The 7,500-nt window shown below is 38.4% G+C and overlaps 1 protein-coding gene and 1 long non-coding RNA gene across 5 annotated transcripts in view; one reads left to right on the top strand and one right to left on the bottom strand.

Moving 5' to 3' along the window:
• LOC138019879 (sodium- and chloride-dependent transporter XTRP3-like) overlaps window positions 1–5,942 on the bottom strand; it is a 38,243-nt gene extending 32,301 nt beyond the window's left edge. The window contains exon 1 of one of the 4 annotated variants that reach the window (XM_068866832.1): window positions 5,451–5,942. The gene's annotated coding sequence lies outside the window, so the exon portion shown is untranslated. Of the gene's footprint in view, window positions 1–2,259; window positions 2,449–3,471; window positions 3,658–4,841; window positions 5,036–5,450 lie in introns of those variants that run through there. The other 3 variants (XM_068866830.1, XM_068866829.1, XM_068866834.1) reach the window with 3 other exon arrangements.
• The window catches only part of LOC138019880 (uncharacterized), a 29,673-nt gene that overhangs the window by 13,188 nt on the left and 8,985 nt on the right, over window positions 1–7,500 (top strand). The window lies entirely within an intron of this gene.

Below are 7,500 nucleotides of genomic sequence, written 5' to 3' on the forward strand. Positions count from 1 at the left end.
CAAATTGGCGGAGACCATGCTTTTCATATTAGTAATATTGCAAAAAAAGAACGAATTATCCAATATGGTAATGAACACTGAAATGGACATAGAAAACTTTGCAAAAATAAATGTGATAAAATTTTGAAGGATAAAGTGGGTTTACGTGCACAAATCTTCGTGTTCATGACTGGTGATATTTTTTCTCAATGTCTTGGAGTGGAAATCCATTTTTCGTGGTTCCTTCGGTTAATTTTTTTTATATTGCCAAGAAAGAGTGAGAAAAATTTGATGTTAACCTTGTGATAAAATTATGGCGGCAATCTACCCAGAGTTGATCGATTGTGTTGGAACAGTTAAGGTATTTTTTTGGCAAAAATGGACTCGGATGCTGGACGTATGATTTTGGAACTGGTTCCTGCGTCGTACCAAAGGTGTTTACTATTAAGAATTTGTTTGTATTTTCTCGTTTTATAATTGTTTTGCTCGATAACAAAGGTAATACTGGACGAGAAACAACTGTTTTCTCAAGAAAATCAGTGGTATCAACAATCGCTATAGTACTGTCAGATCGGTGACATCCATGGAGACCTTGTTAAATATTTAATTGCCATGGTTTAAACAGCTCATACTCTTTTAAAATTGGTAATTTTGAGCTCAGGTGCTGGTGGCCGCTAACTTAGCTAACTTAGCAGCAGGAGAAACGATGTCAGTATTGGGCAAAAAAGTGATCACTCTTTATTTAGAGAAGCCAAGCAAACTGTGGTTGAACTGAAAGGATAATTTTTCATAGCCTATCGGAGGTTTTTTGAAAGTGGTCATTATAAACTAGTTCAATGTTATTTTTCTAGGGAATTTTTCGTGGTGTTTGCATTTGGAGTGATTTATCAAGAGCAAATAAAGTATAGATTGTGCTACAAGTAAGAACGATAAAGAGTTTAGCTTTTAGAGAAGGTGTGTTGCTGCGTTGGAGTTAAAGTGAAATACAAAAATGGGTTTGTCAACTGAGTTGATATGGTAAATTGAACACCCTAAAGAAATTCGAAAGCTGAGGTTTCGCCGGAGCGTCAGCCTTTCGCAAGCTTGCAATCTAATTTCTTGCCGGTGGTCAAATTACCATATAAACTAAGTTGATAAATCCATGTACACGTGCACGTAATAAGAAGGTCTTATTCAACAAGAACCTCATCTTTGAACGTGGAGATAAGATAAAAACCGTGCCTCATGTGTGGTAGTAATGGCGCTTTGCTCTTCTGTCAGAACATAGGCTACTTGGAATTCACCTGAGTACGCGAGGGAACGAGCGCTATTTCAAATGTAAATTGCACTATTTCCTTTATTATTAACACGTTCGCTAATTACCCTGCACATCCGAGTGATTACACCAGGATTTGTTAAATGTGGCAAAGAAATTAGTTTAATTAATTTTAATTTTCTTGGACGTTTCAAGTTTTCAGCAAAAAACAAAACAAAACAAACCAAATCGACAAGATCTGCGCACAATTGAGTTTGGAGGGGGCAGCCAGCAATTGTGGTAATGATGTTCCTCCCCGCACCTGCCTCGATGCACTCTGTGGCTGTTGGTTATTGTACACAATTTCATGATTCATGAGAGGCTTATTTTAAATGTAAATTCACCTTCGAAGAAGCAAACATTTTAGTGTGCCTTATAAATCAACAAGAGTTACAACACTGAACCAGCTCAACCTAAACGATGCTGACGGAATTTAAGGCCCAGTAATACGGGCAACATTTTTTCGTGCAACTTGTCGCGCAACAATGTTGCGTTGGAAGTTGAGATGGTTTGTTGCGCGTATTACCACCTTCTTGCTTGCGCAACAACTTTTCATGTTGCAAAAAGTAAAAGCGACGTCTACTTTTTGCGACATGAAAATTTGTTGCCCAGAAAGGTGGTAACACCGCGCAACAAACTATCTCAACTTGCAACGCAACATTCTTGCGCGACAAGTTGCACGAAAAATGTTGCCCATTTTATTGGGCCTTACTGATTACAACGAACGGATTACTGAAAGTTATATCTATGAAGGGCGGGCTATAGACGAAAGACGCAAGAGATCCTCCCACGTATCTGCACAATGTGAGGAATTGTGAATTTCTATAAGAGACAATTCGGTTTACTGCTATAAAGTGATGCTCAAGTGATACTTTTCTGCAATGTAATCACGACTTTTCGTCATCGTGATCAAAAACAAACTTAAGAGGCTTAAAATGTCAATAGCATACAGTGTTTATATATAAAGAGAAAAAAACAGTAATTACCTTGAAGGAAGCATTGAGGAGGCGTTTTTTCAAGTATGTTCTCTCTTGTTGCCGCAAGGTCGATGAGCTTATTTCCGAGATGATTTTAAAGACTCGTAGCCCGCTTGTACAATTCCAAACGATTCAGCTCATTGGCTGGCAGGGGTTGCTATTTCATATTATCTTTGCCGGGTATTTAGACGACTCCGATTCACATACGCAGCCTTTTTTTCAATAGGCCCCACAACTTTGGCTTTTCAGGAAATGCTTCTAACAAGTTTTAGAAAAATAGGCAATTTGTTGAAGAAATGTTTTCGTTTATATGGAGATGAAGTGCTCGTCGAAAAATCCGTTTGTTGACTGAATCAAGCAGTGTGTGCATTGGTTGTTTTAAAAATTAATTGATCCGATCTCTCCGCCTTCCTTAGTATTAACATTTTCACTAAGTTAAACGAAATATATGTAATTTTGGACAATCGAAGCCGAGCTTAAAAACTTCGGAGACCATACTTTGATAGATATTTTTCAAATCGTCGATCTCAGACTATCGGTATTGTCCGTGAAAAATTCTGACTCATGGAAAAAGAAAGAATGATATCAAGTAGTTGATTTTGTCAATATCTTCAAATTTGCAATGGATGAAAATTAGCATCTCAGAAGTTAGAAAACAAAACAAGCAAAATTGTTTTGGTTTAAAATTCATCGACAGCTTTCCCGGGCATAAATTTACTATAAAGATCTTTGTAACGATTTTGCGAAAACATGTTTAACGTTCGACTCTTTCTTGTCTCTTGATGAATGTTATTTAGACCCAAATCTAAAGGATGCAGGGCTCCCTAGTAGATCTCTTAAAGGGCAAATCGTCGAGTTTTTAATTTTTTGGCAAATTTGGTTAAACTGACCCATGCACAGGCAAGAAGGCGTTGACCCAATCACATAGAATTTTTCACAAGCGCACGTTAAATCATATCACGCCTGCCTTAAATCAAAGCCGCATGCAAGTGACTTAAATTTTCCCTCCATTTCGATTTTCTTTCTGGATAAGGTCCTGTATCCTCCTGTATAGAATGTGAAAATGGTCTTAAATATTCTGTGCGTCGGTCTGAGAATTTGCAGTTTGATCAACTGTAGCGAGAAGAGAAAACCAATCGGCTAAATTTCACGATTGCAAAATTAATAAATGGGACCACATATCCGTGGTATTACTTTAGCATGCATTCTAAAGTCACTTACAAAGTCATTCACTTATCTGAATCTTTGACTCGTTTCTGTAAAGTCATTCCCCGCGAAAATATCTCAACTCAATCGGTGATGCGGTAGTCGACATATATATCAGTTATTGCTTGTCTTTCCCTAATCAGCCGATTCTGCATTGTTCTGATTTATTGACAAACAAGGGCAACTACACTTGTATCAGCTGCAAAATGATGCTAATTTAAAGAAAATTGTATCAATAATAAATATTATTGCAGAAAATCTGTGTTAATCTTGGAGTCATGAAAGCCGGGCAAAATCCAGTCGATGTTCAAAGTGGGTGTGAGTCTATAGAACGCCGGCACAACTATAGTGACAGTTGAGTGTGTTTCACTCACTTTAGTTTACTCACTAGGAACAACTATCCGTATTCAGCAAGGAATGGATAAAAACTAGAGCTTGCACTACGCCGGTGTTTTCTTGAAATAGGACAAAAACGGAGATTCTTGTAGCAATCTCAAATTTAAACGCCGAAGGCTCTTGCATTGTATAATCCTTGCGACCAATTTTCCATATACAATATCATTTCTAATTGTCATCCCTTGTTTTCTAAGGAAACAGGTGATAAAACAATGGTCGAGAAAACCAGTGATCGCTAATTTGCTCGTTTTATGAAAGAAAGTCGATGTAAACGTTTCGCTGGGCACTTAAAAGTTTTCCACCTTTTAATTTTAGCATTTAACGCTAACTAAATACTGCGTTATGCCGTGGAAATATTGGATCAACATTTTGATTTCAGTTTGTCTCATTAGCTTAATTCTTCCGTCATTCGGGGGAACCGTCAGCTGTTGTTTGATTGTGTTGGCTGAAACCGAGTCTAAACTGATTCTCGGTGCTCGACTGCACAAGCAAGAATTTGCGAAGGGAAAAGCACAATTATCAGTTGTCAATTAAGCTATTAAAAGCAACAAATCTCGACCTTTTTTCTTTTCATCCAAGGATACTGCTCATCTTCTTTGAGTGTGCGGTAACTAACTTTATTGAGCTTGTTATTTGTTGTGTCGGTGGTGCCTATTGTTAGCAAATGTTTCTTGAAATTAACCTCAGTCTTTGAGGATTGCTTGCTTGATCACCTCACTGAACTCCTGTCAGTATCACAGATATATCTGTCTCTTTTACTCCCGCAGAGGTTTTGCAGAATATTTGTTTTGGCACACCCGCACGAGCTAACACATCATGATTTCAAATTTCTTCTTGGCTCATGTTAACACAAGTTAGTCCGGCTGTTCAACACCCAAAAGAGGCCTCGTCAAGTAGTTCAGTTTAATCGGAATAATTAGTACGATTTCCGCTGAACACGGACGTATTTTTGAGGCCCTACTTAAGCCACATTAAAGGTAACAACTTACCCACCACTGAAGCGACAGTATGCCGTGACTTGTAAGAATCTCGATTGCCAGGAACATTTAACATTTAAACGTCCGTATGAGGGGATTGCCTTTTTTTCACGAAGGTAGACACGGGTTAGAAGTTGACTTGCTCTTTAGGGGACATACGCAAGAAAATTATTCAAGTCTAAATCTGCCCTGCAATAGCCTCCCACTGCGTGTTTGGTTTGGTCAAAGTGGGGAACTCAGCGTGATAATTACCATAGAAATCAGCGTGTTCGAAGTATTGTTATAAGGCGGGCAATTGTTTATATCGCGATAGGCCCAAGGACATTACTTTGTTAAAATTAAAAATAATCACACTTTAAATTAGATAAATGCTGCTTTAATACCGACATTCACTAAGAGTTTAAGTTTAGTTAATGTGTCTGCAAGTGAAAGAAAAAGCGCTTTGCAGTGCGTGTCAGTTTTATATTTTAATTATTTATGTTTAATTTACAGAGGGTAAAATCTCTAGAAGGGACACGTGTCCTTAATTAAAATTATCACAGTCTGGGCCGGAGACGCGATTGTGAGAAATTGAATCAAAACCATACATAATTTATAAGTCGCAGGAAGGGGTAACATTACCTTTTGAGTTGTAATTTTCTTCTTCGAATAGAAGGTTTTCAATTACAGAATGTAGAATTCGTGATTGCTTAGAACTGGAGACGTCTGTGTGTGACATACTACAACAGGGGATTGGGTCCACATAGATTATTTTGTCACAGACTGAAACTAAACGGCGCAAAAATATTTACACCACATTGACTATGGCAAAAGAAATGCTTGTCGTGTAGAGGTGAAACAAAACATACCCAGTTTCCTTGGCAGTGTAATACGGTGTCACGATGTCACCGAAACGTCGTTCTTTCCTATCGCTAATTTCTACTTTTTTATGTCATTCATTATTTGTCTTTAAAACGTTTTCTTAAACCGTTGAAAACTCGTAATTTTAGATCTTCAAGTTGATCGTGTTTGCCATTTTGGTGAAGCTAATGATTGGCACCATCATGGCGGCGATGGCGAAAATGGATTCGTTTTGTCGTCGTCTGCTTTTCGGCCTTCCCCGGGGAAGACCTTATAGACTGCAATGACCAGAACCAGGTTGCTGACCGGCGGTTTTCTTTAAAACAATGGTTTGCTGGGGGTGCTCAGTCTCGCGGGCTCAGAAAACCTGGTTGTGGTCATTGTTATTTAAGGTTTTTCTTTCCCCGGAGGGTCTACAGTCTGTGGGGTATGAGGTAACGCGCAGGCAAGAGAGCTTCATGTTCAACGACGAAGACAAAACGTCGTCTCACCTTTGCTCCATCTAAAAGGGGCAGTATCACGGTTTTGCGCATGTCCAAGCTTTGGCGCTAGAGGTCATACATTTTATAGTTTCTTTCTGAACCAGATGATGTTCAGTAATAACTGAGAGTATTACAGCAAATACTAAGGTCCAAATTTGGTGGAAGATACTGCGGGTTTATCCAGAAAATATCAAATTTCATTTTGGCCTCGAATTTATTGTACTGGGCCCGGTTTCTCGAAAGCCGATTAACTTAATCCAGGGTTAGCGTAAACTTTTGTTTCACGTTTTCAACTTTTTGGTGAAAGTTTCTTTTGCTTATTTTTATTTTTCAAGATTGATGTCTTCTCATGTAAAGTTCTGCCGAAAATCTGCGTTGAACAGCATTTGGGAGTACAGAAATAAACTGCTTGCAGTAGCTTTACAACACAAAGGAAATGATTGCAAAAGTAATTACACTTGTATGGCATTGTTTCCTCTTTCTGCATTAGTCCTTTCGATTGTTTCAATAACAATGCGCAAAAACGTGAAACTCTCCCTTTAAGTTTTTTCCGATTATTCCATCTCGTTCATGTCGTACAATGTGGGCGAATTATCCAGACGGGTGATTTCAGAGTAAACTGAAATATATGATGAACTGTTCGCATTTGTATGCTCAGTTGTCTCAGTTGTCAGATCTCATGACACGGAGTCTTCAATTCATTTACATATCTCCCTGTGAAGTGACGGTTTTCCCTCCAAGTGTTGAATCTCTTAGAGCAGTTTTCAAATAAGTGTCGAAAGTAATTACGCCATTGGAGTTGCAACCCCTGGTGATTGGTTTCAAAATCTCGCGCCAGTATTTCAACCAACGATAAGGAAAACCAAAACCAAACGCGACTTGCACGCGCGATTTTTCCTGCGCTTTGAGCAAGTTAAATGGAATTGCCAGAAATTTGGATTGGCTCATTGCTCTGTTTGCACCTGCTGTGATAGGTTGAAGTAATTACTTTGGTATTTGTTTTACAAAACTCAGTAGGCCTTATTCACGATAGCCGCCATGTTGGCATGTTGGTTTTAAAATTGTCATGCAAATTAGCCATGTGTTATGCTGGGGGTGGGGGGAAAGCAAACATTGGAAAAAATAATAATTTATATCTTTTGATTGCCTCCGACATTTTGACTTTCTACTTCGTTATCTGCTACTTTTTCACTAAAAAAACATCGAAGTAACTTGTGTAATCATTCTATTTTACCACTTAGGTGATAAACATTCAATGAACGTAAAACAAATCATCTGTGTGGCTAAGATTTTCGTTATAACCTCTCGAACTTGTGTTGTTTGCCCCCTCACAAGTGTGTTGCTAATTT

Source organism: Montipora capricornis, chromosome 10, assembly GCF_036669925.1.
Source record: "Montipora capricornis isolate CH-2021 chromosome 10, ASM3666992v2, whole genome shotgun sequence".
NCBI lineage: Eukaryota > Metazoa > Cnidaria > Anthozoa > Scleractinia > Acroporidae > Montipora > Montipora capricornis.